Consider the following 22840-nt stretch of genomic DNA (forward strand, 5'->3'; position numbering starts at 1 on the left):
TGAATGAATGAATAAGATCACCTGCTCTAATCAGCAGAGGTTAATGAAGAAGTGCAGATAAGCATGTATTTATTTACGCAAGACATAATTAATGACATTTGATGAGCAATAATATTGCTTAATTTCTTATCATGATGATTTTTTTTCGTTACGTGAGGACGTTGCAACATGTTCCAAGGTGAAAAATTATAGGTGATAGCGAAGAGTATAAATTCACTGGGTGAGCTGGAGGGAAATGGTCACTCCTCACAGGAATTAGAGGTAAAGTACATTTACATTTTACCTAGTAACATAAACCACTAGAAATTTGGAGAGGACAATAACGAAGTAAAATCGATTGATTCACTTTGTAGCTTATGGTTTATAGAGAGAGTAAGACATGAAAAAAGAGGTAAAGCTCTCCGAGAGGAGAATGATGAAAGCTTTCAGCGACGCTAGTGCAATAAAAGTCCAGGACCGGTAACGTAGCGTCCGTTGCCTTAACTAAAGTATCGTACATTTTCAGAAACTGCTTGGTATGAAAATAGGAAACCATGTAAAGAGGTGTTAACGGTGGTATTTGTACCCACAATCTGCTGAACACAACTGTATAGTTACACCAACCATTCTGTGTAACCAAATTGCTCTATTTCTTCTTCTTCCGTCTTATTGCCCCAAACCCTTCAGGAGTTGTAGATGCCCCCTTGTCACATATGTGTACTTGTCCTTATTTCCCAACTGTATACCCCTCCTGGTGTCATTCCTATATGTAGAGATGTAGATTTATCGTATGCAGATTGAAAATTTAGCCTCTTCACAGAAAGTCTAACATTTTTTTAAATCTGAAAATTGTCAAATAGAAATCATTTATTTTCACTGATCATATTTCAGGCATATCAGAAATACTTGGTTCCAGTCAGTCATAACTCATAATATTGTAAAAGGTGTTCTAATACACTAGTGATGAAATTTCAGCAGAGTTATTCTTCTTTCTTGAAACTGATATGACGGATTCTAAGGGTATTAACTAGTGAATTTCTGGCATAAAATAATCCACAATGAATTTCTGTTTTTTCAAAGAAATTTTGAAAGAATAACAAGTATTTTTGGGACGTAATATCCCTGCCCCTATTCAACATAAAAGACTCATTGTTGCTTCAGATTGCTTTGCAATACGTTCTGAGTGTCGTACAGCAGAATAGTTTTCGTAGCTTTCATAGGGCCAATTTTATTAATGTTTTTCTATAAATGTATTTATTCTCATAGAGAAAATAATTTAATTGCAGGGGTCCGGACACTTAATTTCAATGTAATTGTATTATTCTGCTAAACAACATAGCTGCATTATTTAGCTACAATTTAGTTTTTAAATGAAGTTAATATCTCCATTATAATTGTAGATTTCATTTGCCAAAGTAATGACAAATCTGAAAAAAAAATGAAACGTGAGAAAAAAGTCACTTAAAGTTGAGATACACATTTAGAGTAAAGTAGCTTACTTCTATGCTCCTAAAAGTCTCCTGATGCAAAGTTGGTGCCTTCTTCTTGGGATTTTAGGTCAATCTTGTGCTTCCTCCTCGCCCGTAAGTGTCTACCGACGTTGTTTTTGTTCCGGAGTACTCTGCTTCAGAGCCACAGTACGGTGCTCCTATTATCTGCGGCTCCTACGCCGAACACTGGATACTTGCCTGGATTGATCCCAGCCTTCTTGACGATGCCCAGTTCTGACGTACAGCCGTTTTTAAAGTGGCAAATACTGTCCATTACTCTAAGTTGTAGGTTTTCTCGTACTATGTACACATCCTTAGGACGTTGCCAAATCGTACCGTTGAACGATTCATTGTGATTCTGTTTTCCCATGTAAGCAATTTGCCAGCATGTCAGGAGTAGTAAGTTTCTCATATACAGGCTTTATAATGCGTACAATTTCTAATGGCAAACCATGCTTTTATTTATAGGAATCACGCTTACCATTAGCCACTGCCCTCTGAAATGAACACCAGCTTTCTGGACCAGCCGGGCACTTGCCGTGAAGATTGAGACTATCACTGGCACTTAGATGAAACAGTGTTGCCCAAATTGCCTTTGATATAGCCTGTATGCTTCTGGTGTTCGACCTCAGTGCAATGCCAAAATCATTTTGCAGTTAATCAATAATTACACCCGTGAGCTTTCGCTTGCCACCAAGCTTCTCTCAGAAGCTAGTTTTCGGAGTGCAGTACCGAGTCTATTCTGATAGTGTCCTACACACTCCAGCTTCACCATCTCTTTACCATTATATGGATTCACACCATGGACACTTTTAAAACTTTTAGAATCCCCATCACTCAAGTACTTCAGATATTCCAAATTCCTATTTGCCTTGGAACGAAGGAAGACTCTAGCAGCACCCACAGGTTCCATACTAGGAGAAGAACCCTCGTAGTTAGCATCACATTTATGTTTTTGTTCCACTTCCCCAGCCTGGAAAGCAGGAGAATTTTTATCACACTTCATGGGTTTCTTGCAGCCAGCACAATTCGTTGTTAATATTTCAGTATCAATTACCTTACCAATGTCTATTGATATAGCTGTCGCCGCACCTAAAGGCGATGTAAATCCACGACGATGCCATGATCCATCAACTGACACTCCACATTCCCCACCAATGATTTCTCTTTCTGTGCAGCTGACTGCATACTTTCTTCAGCTACTTCGATAACGATGTCACTAAAAAATTGACATGTCTCTGAAATAAATTTGTGGTCTGTGGGGAGGCATACTCATTAAATAAGAGAATTTCTTGGCATCTGCCTGACCACTAACGATAGCGCGCATGCTGTACACCAATCTCCTGTTTACATCAGGAACTTTTCCTTTCTTAGGACCAAAATGTCTTGCGTTTGATAGCCACACATTTTAATTATAATAATATAGAAATGGTCCAGCCCAATCTCTTATTACCCACTTCGTTTATAACTAAACTACCACATGTCAACAATTCAGGGCAAGGTACAAATGAAATCATAGTCTGTAGACATTCTAAATCAAACAGAACGTTCCCAGTGTTGTGTGTATATAAACCCAGTCCCCGAGTAAGACAAACCATAAGCAGCTAAAATTCTCGAACCTGGGATCCTGTGAACAGAAGGCCGCGACATTGATCAGGGAGTAGGACAGTTGCACATATTACAATCTCATGTAGTTTGTTTCGCGTTCATATAACTTCATCTGGCAACCTTTCTCACACTAGTAGTAGCTAACCTTGACCAAACGATTCTACTTATTACACATACTATCTCGATTTATTCCACATCATGATTATTCTAATTTTCTTCCTTTAACCGAGTTTCATGAAGTTCTCATCTTCACAACACACAATTTACTTTCAGACCACAAACATAAACCAGTGCCCAGTCTTTTCATAATGAAATTATTTTAAAGTTTCACAGCTGTCCTATTCCTACCTTGCTTTTGTACGACTGAATCCGGTAAGAAACAACGCCAGAAGGAAGGAGGAAGGAAAACCTGGACTGAATAAAAAGACTGGCTGTCAACAGGACCAGATTAGGATGCTTTGTTAATGCTCTTTGTTCTACGAGAAACAACAGAATTTAAGTCAAGTATACTTCAGTTCACATCGCCTTTATTAGGTTTTACTTTCACTATACCGGCGGTTTATGAGGTTCCTCCGTCATTATGAATATTAACAACGATCTCTGTACCCTAGAAATAATGTTATGCTTAATAATACTCTTGTTTTTATACAATCTACAAGTTCATCAGTCTCATTCACTTAGGCTTATTGTTATTATTAACATTATTATTATTATTATTATTATTATTATTATTATTATTATTATTATTATTATTATTATTAATAATAACTTGTTTAGTAGATGATTTTGCTTTCTTCTCTTCCCCGAATTTATTCATCCTCTCGCTGTGTTTTTTCTTTCTTTCCTCCGTCCAAGCAGTGGTGATTTTTATCTTGGGTTTTTCAGCAAAATTATTTTTGTTCGCCAAAGCTAGGCCTGTCCCTGTTATGCTGATTTCTTGGAGGTAGTTTTCAATTTCGATTATCCAATTATTCTTGACTTTTAGTGAGGATACCAATATAAATGATCCGTTATTGGACATTATAAATTTTCCAGCTAAATCATTCCTGGTTGCCAGCGTTTCGCCCCCGTGTGCTTGGTACTTAGCAAACTCACCAAGCATGGTCATTTGTACCAACTGATGAGCCCAAATAGCACACGGGGGCGAAACGCTGGCAAGCAGGAATGATTTAGCTGGAAAATTTATAATGTCCAATAACGGACCATTTATATTGGTATTATGAATTTACTCATTCGGGACAAATATTTCAGGTTCCCTATGGGAATCAACATCCGTATCATTTTAGTGGGGAGGCATAATTAAATATCTTTTAGTCAGTCTTCCATTGTCCATTGTTTGAATATGGCCATTAAATTCCAGTCGCCTTTTTCTAATAGTATCTGATATTTTATCATAATGCTATTATAATTCCGGAGACCTTATTTTCATCCACTCTCCTTCTCTGCATACTGGGCCAAATATTTTTCTGAGGATTTTTCTTTCTTTTCTAAAGTTTTAGTTAGTGATCTGCCTCCGATTATCAAGTTTTCTGATCCATATTATTATTATTATTATTATTATTATTATTATTATTATTATTATTATTATTATTATTATTATTATTATTATTATTATTATTATTATTATTATTGTTACCGTGTTTTAGCGATAGGTAGGGGTGAAAGAAGGTGCGGGCTTGAACGGGTCTCAAACTACGGAATCAAAGTTAATGTAAAATTTAACAAGGTTATATTTTCTTTTCAAAATTAAGAAATAAAACAAGTACGGCAGGCACAGAGTAGCAAGGCAACAAAAGGAGCAATTACAGTATTTACAGTATTTGGGCTTCGAGCCCTGAATTCACACTTCTAGGGCAATTAGCCCAATTTTACTCCAAAAATAAGTTTTACCAGAGGGGCAGAAAACCCCATTCATGTTCAGGAGCACTTGCTCCAAATTACACAGAAAAGCCTCCTCGAGGCATACAACACTCAATTTTCAAGAAAGAGCCACACGCTGTCAACCTTTAGGCCTCTCAAAGGCCACACCAAACTCCACCTTCAAGTTGTCCTCTCAGGACATAGACACAGGGGTAACCTACCCAACCTACTGAGGTCTATTAAATGAAAAAGGTTAATTACATGACCTCTAAAATAACAATTTGAAAGGAGGCGATCTGCACTCCTAATGTATTTGTTTCAAAACCTAATTTGGCTCTAGGCCACTAATGCAAGGGCTAATCCCATACTACTGAGGTGACTTTAGAAGAGAACAATTTGCTTTACGTTAACGAAGAATAGGTTGAGAAAAATAAGTTCACCTCAAAACAATATGATTGGGAGCTCGAGAGGGTTAAGCACTCTCTATCCCGAAATGCAGTTTTAAAAGATAACAGATGCTAAGAGTAGTTACATTTTAGGAAAAGGTTACATGATAGAAACGCTTCGGACCCGCCCCGAGAGTTAAACTTCTGAGCTAGCAAGAAAAGAAGTTATTAAAAGGCCATTACCTTGTTGTTGACCGCTGCCGAAGAAAGAGTCGCTTCCCGCCCCCTGCTATGTACTTTACACACTGAAAGATGGAACAGAAGTGGCACCGAGACCCTAAAATCAGCAATTTATATACTCTCGCGGAAAGTTCGAGGCGTTTCAGGGAAGAAAACACCCGCCCACAATCACTTTATTGGTTAGGGATAAGCAGCATATTCAAGTTGGGTAAGATACATCAGATTGGTCAGAAATTAATTAAAGAAATTCGGGATTGGCTAAATACAAAACAAGGGGAAAGAGAGGGGTATACAGCCAACTTAAACAATAACAGAAAGAAATTTAGCAAAGAACAAACTTTTGAAATTAAATTTTCTCCAAAAACAGTTCTTTCACTCCGCACTAGTGTGCACTATTGTTGATCTTCAGTAGTGTCCTCTAGAAGAGAGAGTTCACACTTCTTACTACAAGCAAAACAAAAATTCTTCGAAAATGACACAGTTAAAAAACTCCAAAATTTCCAGGTAGTGACATCTTCTGAGAAAGTAGAAAATTAATTCCGTCGATAAAGTTCAGACTTCCTCCAGCAGAGGAGTTTCAACTGGCGCACATTTTGAATTAGCGGCGTGGAGGTGTACCGCCCGGTACAGACCTCCCCCCCCCCCCAAAAGTTCCTCCAGGGGTGACACATGCAATAGTTTGGAAACAAGGTCCAAGTTTTGATGTTGATATGGAGATTAATTGCAGAAGTATTTATAAGATTTTCTTAATGTGGTTTGATTCAGTTTCAAAATTTTGTTGTGACTGGTGAAGTAAAGTCTTTATGTTTGTAGAAGTTGAATTCAGAAGATAAACTTTTAATACTTGAAAGTGATGAAAAATTTTGCAAGGTCCACCAAATATTGCTGTTGAATTCCCAAGTGTAGTAATTGCTGATAGTAACTGTCCATGTAGTTGATGTTGATTAAATTGGGTGGCCAGACCGGCCGTTGCAGCTTGCGTCCAAAGGCGGCCGCTCGGACCCCGCAAGTACCCTGAGATACCGCTCGCCCGCACTATGAGGGGAGCAGAGGTGTTGAAGCACGCCGCGCCCGCGGTGAACATATACAGGCTGCGGGCAAGTAGCAGGTCGTGCGCCGCACATCAGCCTTGGCCGGGAGGAGAGCTCCGGCTCGCCGTGCACATGTCGTCCTCGCTGGGGTCGAGGGGGCCCTTCCTCTAGCCCAGTCGCGGCCCGGCGCCGCGCGGCTGCGGGGGCACTGAAACATTAAAACTAGGCGGCAGAATTTGTTGGACCATCATCTTTTTTGAGGGCACCGGCTTGTGGAGAGGTTGAGGGGCCAGCGGCGTGCAGATATCCATGGCATTAATTAAGCCACTGTGTAGAGTGGAGCAGGAGACGGGAGCGTGGTAATGGCCGTGGCAAGGACAGGATGGCAGTTTAATGGTTCGGGGCAGGTTTCACAAAAATGCTTACATATAAAACAAAATCTTATAGAAGGGGCAGAATGCCTTAAAAGTGAAAACTCAAAAAAATATAACCTTCATATTCCTTTCAAAATAATATGAAGCAAGTTAAACACAGAAATTACACCGGTTTCACCTGGGACAGGTGAACCCTAAATATCCTCTCGGTGGCTGGATTGCTTAATAACAACGTAACCGGCGTAAGGAAATCGAGAATGACACACGGCCCATGGAATCTGGGTGCAAGCTTGCCCGCGGGAACAAAATTCTTGACCATTACTTGGTCACCTACCTTCAAAGGGGTGGGTCTCCGTCCACGATCATACCTTTCCCTAACCTTTTCATGAGACACTTTAAGATTGGCTTTAGCCTTCTTCCAAAGATCTTTAATGTTGTCCGGATCTATTGTCTCAGGTAGAATGTCACTCAGAGACCAGAGGTTAGAGAGCGGCGTGTTGGGAACAAACTTGAACATCAAAGAGGCTGGAGTAAATTTATGTGATTCATGAACCGCCGAATTCAAAGCAAAAGCTAACCAATGCAGGGACGTGTCCCACCTGGAATGATCTTCATGATGATAGGCAATAAGCGCGGACCTAAGATTACGGTTAACCCGTTCAGCCAGAGATGGTTGAGGGTAATAAGCAGAAGTAGTTACATGAGAGATGGACAAGTCAAAACAGAATTTACGAAAAAGATTTGATGTGAACGCCTTAGCATTATCAGACACAATATATTGGCACGGACCGAAAGAAGCAAAAATAGAATTTAAGCAAGTAATGGTGGACTGAGCGGTAGCCAGCTTAGTCGGAAATAACCAGGAAAATCTTGTGAAACCATCTACGCATACAAAGATGAACTTGTTGGCATTTCCCTTTGACTGGGGGAAGGGTCCTACATAATCAATATACAGGCGTTCCATGGGGCGCGACGCTTGATGCGAAGACAGAAGGCCTACCTTGGACAACTTGACAGTTAACCCAGCTTTACGAAGGCGATTGAGAACTTCTCGCAGATGATCTAGATGTTCTTCAAAGGTCTCCGAAAATACGACGACATCATCCAAGTAGTGATACAAGTACTCAAATTTGATGTCGGAGAAGACCCTATCTAGCAGCCTAGTGAGTACATCTGCTCCCGTGGGGAGCCCGAAAGGCACGCGGTTGTATTCGTATAAATTCCAGTCCGTGGCAAACGCTGTAAGATGTTTAGACTCTTCCGCTAGGGGAATTTGATTATAGGCCTGATTCAAGTCCAAGATAGTAAAGAACTTGGCCTTACGAAACCATGAAAAACAAGAATGAAGGTCAGGAAGGGGCACAGATTGTAACACCACCTTCCGATTGAGAGCCCTATAATCAATGACAGGCCTGAAGCCACCTTGGGGTTTCGAGACTAGAAAAATAGGCGAAGAATACGCCGACTTAGAGGGTCTAATAATACCATCCTTCAACATCTGATCGATGATTTCTTTCAGAGCCTTCATTTTTGGTGGAGATAGCCTATAAGGTGGAAAACGGACAGGAATCGAATCCGTGACCTCAATTTTGTATTCAATAAGGTCAGTGACACCAAGAGTATCAGAAAACACCTCTGGAAATGACTGACATAATTTACGAATACTATCAGCCTGCTCCTCAGGTAGATGTCTAAGGTCTAACAACATCTCATCCTGGGTAGGCGAAATAGATGAACATGATACAGAATTACACTTTAACAAGGGAATTTTACAATTGGACGCAAATTTGAATGTGCACGACCTACTCTGGAGATCGAGCACAAGACCAGTGTAAGAAATGAAGTCAGCTCCCAATATAATGGGGCAAGACAAGTGCTTAGCCACAAACAGTTTGGTTTTCCATGTAAATTTAAAAATACGAATTTTAACCTGTACAGAACCTAGAATTTCTAATGGAGATGAATTAGCCGAAACATATTGAACAGTAGATGAGCCATAGTCAGGTAATTTACAAACAGACTTCAATTTTGAATACCATTGGTCCGAAATAATTGAACAAACACTGCCTGTATCTAATAGAGCTGTTATAGGCTCGTTATTTAACTCAATCTTAAGAAAAGGAATAGGTATCCGCCGCAATCCTAAGACATTCTTTGGGGCATTCGAAAGATGAATTTGAAGATAGAACATTCCCTGAATTTTCGACCTGTTTACCAGGGGCTGAGCCTCGGGAAGAGGGATTAGTCGATTCAGCCGAAGCCACTAGTCATTTTTTATTATTGGCATTGGTGGAGTTTGCACCAGAAGTTGAGCAGGAGGGGGTGCTATTTGAATTTGGGCAATTTTTGGCGATATGTGAGAAAGCCCCACATTTAAAACAGCCTTGTGATGAACCAGCCCCATTCCTTGTCCCACTCGACTTGATCAGTGGACACTTATTGCGCAGATGGTCGGGCGACCCGCAAGCATAACATTTACGGGGTGTGACTGGTCGGCGAGGTGGAGGCCGAAGATTACTAAAAGAGGGAGGGGGTTCTTTCGCGACACGCAAAGAGTCGGCGTATCTAACTCCTTCCGCTGAGACGGCCAATGCTTCAAGTTCAGAGAAGGTTTGCGGGCACGCCGCGAAACACAAATATGACCTATAGGATGGTGAAATTCCTTCCACAATAGCTTGTACAATCTGGTCTTCCGGAAAATGAAGAGCAAACACCCTAGTATAGATTTTAATATCTTGGATAAAGTCTGCCAAGTTTTCATCCAAACGCTGTACACGATAATAGTACTTCTGAATAAGGGAGGACCTTGCCCTGGCCGGGACTAAGTTAGCTAGCAAGTGGGCGTGGAAGTCTTCAATTGATGATTGCTCGGCAATGGCTCTAACTATTTTGTCTGAGAGAATACCTATTGCATAGGGATAGATGATTTGCAAAATCTGACATGGGGAAAGAGAAAAAACAAGGGCATGATCCTGAAATTCAACTAAAAATCTTAAAAATGAAATTACGTCACTGGTGGTATTAACGGAAAACTTAGAGATACCTCTGAGCAACATTGCCAATGGATGAGGCAAGCTGCTAAACCCTGGTGACATAGTAGGTAAAGGTTTCAATGGCAAGGAAGTTAATTCAGAACGTGCATTATTCAATGAGTTACGGCGTTCAGACTCGTTGTCCAATGGGGCAGAGATAGTTTGAGCAGCAACGGTTATCCTATTGACTTCTCCCTTAGGAGGCTCTTCCTCGCTACCTGCATTCATCGGGGTTGTTTGATCGATTTTGGGAGGAACTTCCCCAGTCAACAATTGAGTGACCTTGCTAGATAATTCAGAAATACTTTCAAGCAACGTACTAGCTTCCTTCCTCTGAACGTCATTCAATTTCAGAGACAACAGATCGTTAACTCTATTTGAAAAATGATATTGCCTGGCTTGCACACGCTTAATTTGATTAGGAGAAGGATCATTTTCATCAAAAAACTAACTACCGATGCTAGCCCAGTAGTATTCTCGGTGATCGTGGAAAGAGAGTCGTCAATTTCTTTCTCTCCCAAATTGGGGATGGAAATGGGCAAATCAAGGGACTCTCTAAGCTTGTTGGTGTCTATCGCAACCGTGCGTCCAGATTGCACATTTCTGATAGTTAACTCATAGATCAACTCCTCCTTGCGCAAATAGTTAAGATGGAGAACATCGCGAGGGCCGGGCATGATGACAGAACAATTTTGAAAAAATCAGAAAATTCCAGCAACTGAGAAAATTGTTAGAGTTTGAATCAAAGCAATGTTTAGCCGTCAAAAGGGGCTAAATTGAGACCCATTCAACCACGCTCTGCTACCACTTGTTACCGTGTTTTAGCGGTAGGTAGGGGTGAAAGAAGGTGCGGGCTTGAACGGGTCTCAAACTACGGAATCAAAGTTAATGTAAAATTTAACAAGGTTATATTTTCTTTTCAAAATTAAGAAATAAAACAAGTATGGCAGGCACAGAGTAGCAAGGCAACAAAAGGAGCAATTACAGTATTTATTGTATTTGGGCTTCGAGCCCTGAATTCACACTTCTAGGGCAATTAGCCCAATTTTACTCCAAAAATAAGTTTTACCAGAGGGGCAGAAAACCCCATTCATGTTCAGGAGCACTTGCTCCAAATTACACAGAAAAGCCTCCTCGAGGCATACAACACTCAATTTTCAAGAAAGAGCCACACGCTGTCAACCTTTAGGCCTCTCAAAGGCCACACCAAACTCCACCTTCAAGTTGTCCTCTCAGGACATAGACACAGGGGTAACCTACCCAACCTATTGAGTTCTATTAAATGAAAAAGGTTAATTACATGACCTCTAAAATAACAGTTTGAGAGGAGGCGATCTGCACTCCTAATGTATTTGTTTCAAAACCTAATTTGGCTCTAGGCCACTAATGCAAGGGCTAATCCCATACTACTGAGGTGACTTTAGAAGAGAACAATTTGCTTTACGTTAACGAAGAATAGGTTGAGAAAAATAAGTTCACCTCAAAACAATATGATTGGGAGCTCGAGAGGGTTAAGCACTCTCTATCCCGAAATGCAGTTTTAAAAGATAACAGATGCTAAGAGTAGTTACATTTTAGGAAAAGGTTACATGATAGAAACGCTTCGGACCCGCCCCGAGAGTTAAACTTCTGAGCTAGCAAGAAAAGAAGTTATTAAAAGGCCATTACCTTGTTGTTGACCGCTGCCGAAGAAAGAGTCGCTTCCCGCCCCCTGCTATGTACTTTACACACTGAAAGATGGAACAGAAGTGGCACCGAGACCCTAAAATCAGCAGTTTATATACTCTCGCGGAAAGTTCGAGGCGTTTCAGGGAAGAAAACACCCGCCCACAATCACTTTATTGGTTAGGGATAAGCAGCATATTCAAGTTGGGGGAAGATACATCAGATTGGTCAGAAATTAATTAAAGAAATTCGGGATTGGCTAAATACAAAACAAGGGGAAAGAGAGGGGTATACAGCCAACTTAAACAATAACAGAAAGAAATTTAGCAAAGAACAAACTTTTGAAATTAAATTTTCTCCAAAAACAGTTCTTTCACTCCGCACTAGGGTGCACTATTTTTGATCTTCAGTAGGGTCCTCTAGAAGAGAGAGTTCACACTTCTTACTACAAGCAAAACAAAAATTCTTCGAAAATGACACAGTTAAAAAACTCCAAAATTTCCAGGTAGTGACATCTTCTGAGAAAGTAGAAAATTAATTCCGTCGATAAAGTTCAGACTTCCTCCAGCAGAGGAGTTTCAACTGGCGCACATTTTGAATTAGCGGCGTGGAGGTGTACCGCCCGGTACAATTATTATTATTATTATTATTATTATTATTATTATTATTATTATTATTATTACTTTCCTGGTATTTTCCTAATTGAAGTCGGCACGTGCTGTGGATTTGTCCCAGTTATATGCCTGATTACCCTTCCTTTCACCAACCCTATGTGGAGGGAAATATTCACAATTGCGTGTAACTGTAGTGGTTGATGGTGTGATGTGTTGTATGAATATGAGAAGAAGTGTATTAAGACGAAAACAAACACCCAGTCCCCGAGCCGGAGAAATTAACCATACCTTGTTAAGATCTCCGTATCGACCGTCAATCGAACTCGGGGCCTTCTGAACCCAAGTTTACTACGCTGACCATTGAGAGAAGGAGCCGATCCAACATATATGACTATTATGGAGTAAGTATTTGCTTTTCGTATATGGTTTGCCGTATTGTGGTTGTCGAACGACTGGTGATTCCGCTCTCGGGAAAATCTTCTCCGCCCAAGTCCACGCTTCCCTTTCTACGATAGGTTGTAGCAGAAGGCATTTTTCATATTGGAAGATGTGAGCAAATTGAGCTACTTTCCTGAATTTTCCGAATGTTAGGACTTGACATGTTTACCCAGCATGACATTGTATCTATATAAATAAAGTTGTAGGGGGTCCGCTGTCTGTAATTGCGTTTGTTTTGCCAATTTTTCAGATATTTATCCTTTTTAGGTCAACTCAAGACCGTATGAGTGTTTTTCTCTTTTTTTGTTTGTTCCACCATCACGGCAACACGGCTTTACATTTAGAGTATACTCATTCCGGGAAAGAGGGGTTATAGGAAAAGAAGAACAGTTTTCTCCCATTTTCTCCCATACTATTGATTTTCTGTAAGATTCTTGGACTATATGTGAAACGTCCCTTCATTATAAAAGAAACTTTTCTTACGTACATAATTTCACTTACTCTTCAAAAGACGGAGGAAATTACTATTTTCTGCGGGTCTCATGAGTGACTGACAGACCGACAACGAACCTATTGGTTAACACTGCAACGTATCTGACTGCTTGCCAGCAGGGAAGTAACATATCGCCATTTTCGTCATCATTCCTGTAAACTCGTGGTTTTTCCCTGGGTAGAAAGCAAGAGAGACGTCAATCGGCCATTCTGCGGGATATTGGCACAGTTACAATCATCCTCGAATAGCACTAAGGGGCGTTGTTAATATTTGAACAGTATCGCGGAGTGTAGCCCATTATTCACATCGTAATGTGTTTTCTGGCATTTGCTATGATGTATACTGTATTTCTATTCTACTTCTGTTTTCCGCTTTAATTTCTTGATTCTTCCTTGCCTCTTTAGGCTTAAGAAATAACACCGTAAATCATCTTCTTATCTGTTTACCTAAGAATCCCTGCGCCTAAGTTTCTCCTCTGTTACCGCGTTCTTATATCCGTAACTCATACCATCTTAATTCATTGAGGGACATTTCATTTTCCAGTACATCCACCTGGTATTTACATGTTTGTCCTATCCGGCTGTCCTCAGTTATAATCCTATTTTCTAGTAATTTCAACTTCCTAAATGTATTACTTTCTTCCTTAATTACTCCGTATGTATGCGAGTGCTAATCCCGAAACGTGGACACTTTACATTTGGGAAAAATTATAATCTCTTCAAATGTATAACTTTTGGCCCCGGAAAGTATCGAAATATGGATGCGTTTTAATGACGGTGCAGACCTTCGCTTCGGTGTAGTAGGTGGCTAAACGGTAGGTAGTATTACTAAAGGAATAGCACAATCGCCGTTAAATTTGGATTGATCTACAATTGTCTTATATTGTCGTGTCTCGATTGTTGATACTTTGATAGCCCTGCATTTCTCCATTATAATAAAATCTCTCCAGCTCGATTGTGACTGGCGTTAGGAAAATGGGCCTCCTTTTATAATGAAAACTCTCCATCTCTACTGTGAGTGGCAGTTGCCTAGTGAGCCTGCCGTTATAGTAGAAACTCCGGAACTCGATTGTGATTGGCAGGAGGAAATTTGGCCTGCCGTTATCAACGAAACGTCCTCAATGCCTACCTTACATTGGAAACAACGTATGGTGTCCTCCTTTCTTTGTTTCTCAGATAGCGCTGAGAGACATGCAATTTAATGTAATCTTACTCACTGCCTTAACAGTAATTTACGGAGAAATCCGTATACATTGTAGAATACCGTAGCGAAGAATGGGTACATTTACTAGTTGAATATAATGCCTCATATTTTCGTTAGTTTCATATTCACTTGAATGATATTGTACTGTACCATACATTCGCAATGTCATCATCGAACCCCTCCATCGTGCCGGGTAGGGTGGTGTTGAACGAGAAAGACCATCGTTGTCTGTCCAGAAATAACTTCTCTCTCACCACTGACTTCCAATTCCCTCTTCTTCTCTCCACATCCTCTCTCAGCTGGTGTAGCCATCTCTTCCTAAAGTCTTCCCACTGGCCTTTTTTCTACAACCCTCCTTTGTAGAAATGCACGTTGTGGTCTTGTAACTGGTTTAATTTAAAGTTTTATCTCCTGTTTTGTTCCAGAAAATGATGCTTTTTGCTCTACTATGTGCATTGTTGGTGGCGAGTGAGGCCACCAACTCCGCTGAAATGCTGAGGCAAGAATGGGAGAGTTACAAGGTAAGAGTGTGGTAAAAAGAAAGCTTGAAGTTGTAGGTATCGGAATCATGGCCACGATATCTCCAACCTCTGGAATAAAAAATCCAGGAAGGCGACTTATTTTTAAAATTCCGCATGCATTGGCTGGTAGACATAAGGAAGTAACGAGGGTAAAGTGTATGAAGGAATACGTGAACTACCACTTAGTGCTCTAGACGTTTTTAATTTGCGGGGATTACCTTCATTGGTATGTTTTCTGGGAAATCCACAAGTTAGCAGTCAGACGTATTGACCACGGACTTTCATTAACTCTTGTATCCTGTATTAGATGTATGTGTGTGTGTGTGTGTGCGCGTGCATGCAGGGCGAGTCTGTCTTCAATGGTAACATGAAATGAGGTGATTCGGGAGGTGATAAGAAAGGTAACAAATCCAAGATATATCGTCAAATCCACTACAGTTCACTACAACATTTATACTAGAACTACATGCTGCTAAGATAACAATTGCTTATCTCCAGGCCCGCATCTGATGATGCTAGAACAACTCCCAGTAGTTAGTAACAGTCGTCCCAACGCTGAACAAGATTCTCTGTATTTACCCTCCACAATGAAGGACGCTGTTTTCTGGTTGAACTATTCTTCTGCAGCATCAGGAACCGATGCTGTGACATCTTTCCCCTTCAGAGCTTCCTTCAGAAGCCCAAAGACGTGACTGTCGCAGGGGCGAGAGATTTTGGTTGTACGGTGGGTGATCTGTAGGACCCTAGCCAAAACAGCGCCGAAGAGCCATTGTTGCGTTGACTGAGTATTGACGTGCACTGCCGTGGAGCGCAAGTACACTTCGTGGCAGTTTTACGATAAAACACTGCATAAAAGTTTAATCGCGACATGTTCGTTTGGAAGTAACCATTAAAGACGAATAGTCCTTCAATTTTTTTGTCTACTTAGTAGACGTGTGGCTCCGACTGACTCTCTCTAAACTGTTGCTCTACTGTGCTAGTGGTGATTGCTATTATATGAGACAAAATACAGTGAGACAACCATCCTCTCATTGCACTAATTAGGGGAAAACGGCGGAAAACGTAGTGAAGGACGATGTCGGCAAACGAAAGGGAAGGGCGTGAAAATGAAAGACGCCCTAGGACTCGAAATCCCAATGCCATCAAGGTCTGGCAAGAACAAGCGCCGATAAAGGGAGGTTGGAGATGAAAAATATAACTCAGCAGTCTGACACAAGTTAGTCGAAGTAATGTCAGGCTCAGGTAGGGGATCTGGGACTTTTAACCACAGAGCTTAGCCTCTTAAACCAATAATCATCACCTAGGGGACCTGTCCTCATAAAACAATGCTCCCAAATTGAGATTCCTGAGGGTTACCTTTTTTAGTCACCTCTTATCAAGGCAGAGGATACGGCGCATACATTCTTATACCCCTATCCAGATGGGGACTCATTAGACTGAATAGTATGCCCTTTATGCCATTCAGTTTGGTCACTTCGTTATTGGATCAATTTTGAATAAATTTGCCACAATGTACACAGAATCTGTCAATCACCATGCCCAAAGTTTGATATTGGGCCACACGACTCCGTTGCAAAATATTCAGTTCGTTGAGAAAGTAATTCTACAGCGCAGTGATGATTGCAATTTGATCACCACTTTCGTACTGTATACAATAATTCTGAAGTTGTTAAACACAGAATAATGTACAAAGTGTTCTCAAAAACATGGTAGGTAATCGGAGCGCGGACAGTACGACCATAGGACGTACTGTGTGTCCACAGGGACGTTTTGTGTATTCTGGGGCGTACCTCCCACATTTTTGGGAACACCCTGTTTATCAAGATGTGTTTTGAATTATTTTATCTTTCTGATACTGTATATTATTTCCCACAGATTCGTTATGGGAAGCAGTATTCCGACCCCAATGAAGATTACTACCGCCTGAACGTCTACATTGAAAACAGAGAATTCATAGCACAACACAATGCTAAGCACGATAGAGGAGAAGTTTCGTACAAGATGAAGATGAATAAGTTTGGAGACCTGGTAAGTGTCTTTTATTTCATACTATGTCGAATTTCGTATGTTTACGTTCTTGAAAACAATGTGTAAAGTGGAACTTTACGATAGGTACTGCAGTTACTTTTTTGCTAGTTGTTTTACGTCGCGCCGACACAGATAGGTCTTACGGCGACGATGGGACAGGAAAGGGCTAGGAGTGGGAAGGAAGCGGCCGTGGCCTTAATTAAGGTACAGCCCCAGCATTTGCCTGGTGTGAAAATGGGAAACCACGGAAAACCATTTTCAGGGCTGCCGACAGTGGGGTTCGAACCGACTATCTCCCGAATACTTAATACTGACCGCACTTAAGCGAACTGCAGTTACTTACAGCACTAAATTTAGACCACCATAAAAACATACTATTAGAAATACTTTTGAAGTACAGGATGTTTAGGAGATAACCACATATATTTTTGCTGCTGAATATATATATCTCGTCAAAATAATGTCCTATTTCAAAAATTAAAAAAATGAAGCTGCAGAGAAGTGATGTGCTTAGAATTGTTTCTTACACGTCACGTACTCAGATTACGACTGAAGCTGCAGTGAAGTGATGTACTTAGAATTGCTTCTTACACGTTACGTAAGCAGATTACGACTGAAGCTGCAGTGAAGTAATGTACTTAGAATTGCTTTTTACACATTACGTACGCGGATTACGACTGAAGGTGCAGTGAAGTGATGTACTTAGAATTGCTTCTTACACATTACGTACGCAGATTACGACTGAAGTTGCAGTGGAGTGATGTACATAGAATTGTTTCTTACACATTACGTACGCAGATTACGACTGAAGCTGCAGTGAAGTGATGTACTTAGAACTGCATCTTACACATTACGTACCAGTGAAGTGATGTACTTATAATTGCTTATTATACATTACGTACGCAGATTACGACTGAAGCTGCAGTGAAGTGATGTACTTATAATTGCTTCTTATACATTACGTACGCAGATTACGACTGAAGCTGAAGTGAAGTGATATACTTAGAACTGCATCTTACACATTACGTACCAGTGAAGTGATGTACTTATAATTGCTTCTTATACATTACGTACGCAGATTACGACTGAAGCTGAAGTGAAGTGATATACTTAGAACTGCATCTTACACATTACGTACCAGTGAAGTGATGTACTTAGAATTGCTTCTTACACATTACTTACGTACGCAGATTACGACTGAAGCTGCAGTGAAGTGATGTACTTATAATTGCTTCTTATATATTACGTTCGCAGATTACGACTGAAGCTGCAGTGAAGTGATGTACTTATAATTGCTTCTTATATATTACGTACGCAGATTACGACTGAAGATGCAGTGAAGTGATGTACTTAGAATTGCTTCTTATACATTACGTACGCAGATTACGACTGAAGCTGCAGTGAAGTGATGTACTTAGAATTGTTTCTTATACATTATGCATGCAGAATACGTCCTGAAGCCGCAATGCACAGATGTACTTAGAATTGCTTCTTAACGCATGTACACTGTCTGAAGCATGGTACGGCGGATGATATAAGCCGTGAGGCAAACGAAGCTACTACCAACCTTACAAGCATCGCACTCTATTTCAAACTCCTCCCCCGGACAAACTATTCGACAAATTAAAAAAATATGAACTGCGGACACTCATCCCTGCATTTCGTAAGGTTATTTGTACTTATCGCCCACTGATTCTTGTGTAATCGATTTTTTCATGGATAACGTCAACTGTTTGACTCTGACTCTGAACTGTGCTCAATATGTTCTTCTTCATATTATTTAAATAAAATTAAGGAAATTACACTTAGAATGAAATAAAATATTGTGGCACATTACACGGGAGTGCATCACGTTTTTATTTACGGCGTGGCGATAGATATTTCAACTCATATGAAAAACCGCACTTTCGACACTTGTAATGTAAATAGCTATTTTCATATTGTGTTTAAAAGGCCCAGATCCATATCTGGTGAGGTATAGAGCTTAGAGCGCGCTGTATCTTTTGGTACGGGATACAACAATTACTTTCATCAGCCTATCTCAGTCTGATAACACTGGTCGACAAAAATGAACCCTTTTCCTTTCACAAGAATAAAAACAAGAGGTTCTACAAGTACTTTTCATGCTGAATTCAAATATCATTTCAGTTTTTCCCCACCAGACAGGAGTTTCGTAAATTTTTTGATAATTTGTGCAGGAACTCTTCATTGCAGATGGCAAATTCGAATACATAACTGTATATTTTGATTTAGATGTGATTCCTTTAATCTTTGTTAAACAAAAATAAAATCGCTTCGATGATCCTTCGGTTCCTTCCAAATAATGGGAAATACAAATGGCATATGATGTGTACCATTATTCCCTACAGTCAACAGTCTAACACAGGAAACACAGTACACATTTGGGGCCCAGATCTTATCAGAATCACCCACTCGACAGTCAAAGTGAAGTTCACTCTTTCACAAGTTGCGTGAAATATCGCCTCTAAGACTTGAAGGTCAGCTCACAACAAATATAGCAGAAAATAGCTGCATGATTTATGCCTACACATTTTCCTGGCATGACGGAAAAGCAAAGCACTAAAACACGACATACACAATACACTGTAAACAGAAAAGAAGGCAATATTTCACTAGCGATATTCGTGCTAACGCGCTCACAGTCTACACAATACTGACACATCACAATGCCAGATTAACAGGTCAACACATGCCTGTGTGTGTCAAAACAGGAATGAACCTGTGTATTGTATTTTGGTACTTCAGCATGATATTCCATATAATTGCCTTAAATGTACCTAGAAATAAATGGAAACAAATGAGAGAAAGGTTTCTATGACAGGTAAAAGATAATGCTAAAATGAAACTTTAAAAAGTTGCTGTCGCAAAAAGACTGTGCCTGATGGAAAAATTCTGACTACATATCTAAATTCAGTATGATAAAATGCATTAGATTCACTAATCAGATTTCTTGTGAAGAAAACCTTGTCGACCAGTGTAACTGGCTTTGACGATATGAAAGTGACAGAGGGATGAGTGATTCTACTAACAATGTAGCCAGTCCGTGTGATGAGTGACGTGAAAGTTAGAGTCAGTTTGTGTTTAAATTTCAGTAGGTTTGAGAAATTTAAATGTAGTAGTACTATCTAGCTCGGTGAATAAATCAATGGAAATTACCTCACATTTCATATCCTTGGTAAACCTCTTCAGTGTCATCTGGGATCTCCATGATAGCGGACGGTGACACTGCAGCTTTTGAGGATCTAACAAGCCTTCGACCTGTCGACTAACAACAGATGTGTATCTTATAACGTCCTTCTAATATTGGTTTTCGTCAATAATAATAATAATAATAATAATAATAATAATAATAATAATTGTATGACCTCAGATACCTTAAACAAGCATTTTGATTTGATGCCATTTAGACTGTGTGAGTGTAAATTTCGAATTTTATCAACAGTGTACTCAAGAATCTCTTAGATCTTCCTTCAGACAATAGTTTATCTTTTTATTCATCGTAACCTATCATACCAATTTTTGTCTTTTTATCCACTACTAATTATATTTTTTATGTAAAAGTGCTTGTTTCGAACAAAATAGCCTAGAAAAGTTATTTATGTAAATAAAATGCAGTAGAACTTTGATATCTTAAAGCTCATGCGGAGGCTGAAAATACTTCGTATCGAAAATTCCAGGTATAGAAAAAAGTTGATACTACGAGTATTTCAGTTCTACAAACAGAAAATCAGCTGCACCATCATTTATTTAATATTTTTCACCAATGGCTCTTTTTTCTACATGTACAGTTTTAATATTATTAGATATTGTTTTAAAAGTTTGTGTTTTCAAAATCATTTATCAGGGCACGTTTCTCTCCATGGCCCTGATGTTACTGTCCTCAGCAGGGCTTGAGTAATCTAGTGTGTCGAAATGCTAATTCAACATATCACCCCGTACTGTAAACAGCTTGCTGAGTGTTGGACAGTAGCGTAAAGTAGGGTTTTAAGCTGCTGTGATATGCGGCTGCTCAAGATTGCGAAGATGCTATAACATGCGGCTAGTAAAGCAATATAGACTACTCTGACTAGAAACTGGAGAATGCTCATTCTTGTATTTAAACGGAGACAAGTTCAGGTTCCTCCCACAGAAACTAGTTACGCCTATATGTTAGGATAATGAGTACGGATAGGCGTAACGTTCTGTATAACTTCGAGCTACGGAGTAATATTTTACATCTGATCTTATATATCCTTCGAGATACCGAAAGAATTAATTCATATACTGTAACTTCCAGTTATAGAAAACATGTGAAACGGCCCAACTTCTGTAACTCTGAAATATTTATTTTCAGACACGTGAAATTTTTATTTCAGTTTCTCTTGTGTCAAATGTAAATAAGCAACAGTGTGTGAATTTATGTTTTGTTAATGAAGTCATGAAAGAATGTTACTTTTATATGCACTAATTCCTATGCCGTACTAAATCACTCCGATAAAAATGAAATGAAATGATGCGAACAGTACTGGAAATTATATACTGCGCCGGTCCAGCTTCCAGGGCGGGTCGCGAAGAAATCCAGACTAGCTTACTCAGGTCCACTTTCCAATCAAAGTTTATCTTCTTCTCGTGGATTCGGAGAAATTGCGAAGGATATTCTGACCTACGGATATCTCATCTATCGCCAATGCTGATGGACGTCTCCACCGCACCAGCTATCAGTTATTGTTAAAATAATTCCGAAAAATCTTAACTTAAGGATGACTATGTGACTAAGCTGCTTATGCTAAAATTTGAACATAAATACCAATAACGTTTTATTAGATCTAGTTATTCAAAATATAGAAAATCAAAGAAAAGAATGAAATATTGTTGAAAATAATTATTATCTTCATTTAAAATTCATTAATTATCTTCCATCGTTGTATCAAAGATCTTTGATTAAGTTGAAATAATAATTATGTACAATAGAAAATTGAAATAATTCTGTAAGGTTCAACTCATGTAAATGAAATCACATTGTTATATCATTAGTTATCTGTGTGAAAGAAAATATCCCTAAATTCAGTTAAAGTTTCTCAATATATTTACAGATCTTCTTGGGAAATCGTACATTTCAGCATCAATTACGTTTCTTCCTGTAATGATATATTCCCTTCTAGTTATTTAGTTATTTAGGTATTTAGGATGAGGATAAAATTTATTACTCAGGAATTCTGGTTCACGGATGCATCAGGAAAAATATAAACATTAAGTCAGCCACATCATGCGCTATTTTCCATATTAATCTCTACTATGACTTAACAACTCAAATGGATATCATTCCTCTCATAAATCTTACAAATTAGATTAATTATATAAATGTGTCTCATGAAACCTGTCATCAGGTAATTAATTAAATTCCAACAACTCACATACTGTTATTTACTAAAATAGCTATAGAGTATTATTCATGAAGACTCTATCAATCATAACCTTCTGGAATTATACATGAAAAACTTGTCATACTTGTGCATAGGATTAAATAAGTGCCACGAACTTGTTCAGCAAATAATCATCATTATGGTAGAGATATGGGTTAATTTCTGATCAATATCCTACTCGACTTTCCCTACAGTGAATTATCTCGATGATTTACTAGTGCCTTAACTCTCTATAAACCTCATAATACGTTTTCATACATGTTGGATATGGACTACCTATCAACTGTCACACATCATGGTATCAAGTAGAGTACTAAACCTGGATTGCGTCAACCTTCTTATCTTCACAACAAATTATGTTCTTCCTTACCTACGAAACAATACATGTCACATTCATTATTATTCATTATTATTCATATTCATTCATTCATTCAATATTCATACATCACTTTCTT

At 39.3% G+C, this 22840-nt stretch overlaps 1 protein-coding gene across 1 annotated transcript in view; it reads left to right on the forward strand.

Annotated features, from left to right (window-relative positions):
* Positions 1-236: 236 nt before the first annotated feature.
* Positions 237-22840, forward strand: part of LOC136857747 (procathepsin L) — a 60397-nt gene continuing 37793 nt past the window's right edge. Inside the window, exons 1-3 of the mRNA XM_067136642.2 lie at positions 237-261; positions 14839-14934; positions 16810-16962. The gene's annotated coding sequence lies outside the window, so the exon portion shown is untranslated. The remainder of the gene's footprint in view (positions 262-14838; positions 14935-16809; positions 16963-22840) is intronic.

This window comes from Anabrus simplex, chromosome 1, assembly GCF_040414725.1.
Source record: "Anabrus simplex isolate iqAnaSimp1 chromosome 1, ASM4041472v1, whole genome shotgun sequence".
Taxonomy (NCBI): domain Eukaryota; kingdom Metazoa; phylum Arthropoda; class Insecta; order Orthoptera; family Tettigoniidae; genus Anabrus; species Anabrus simplex.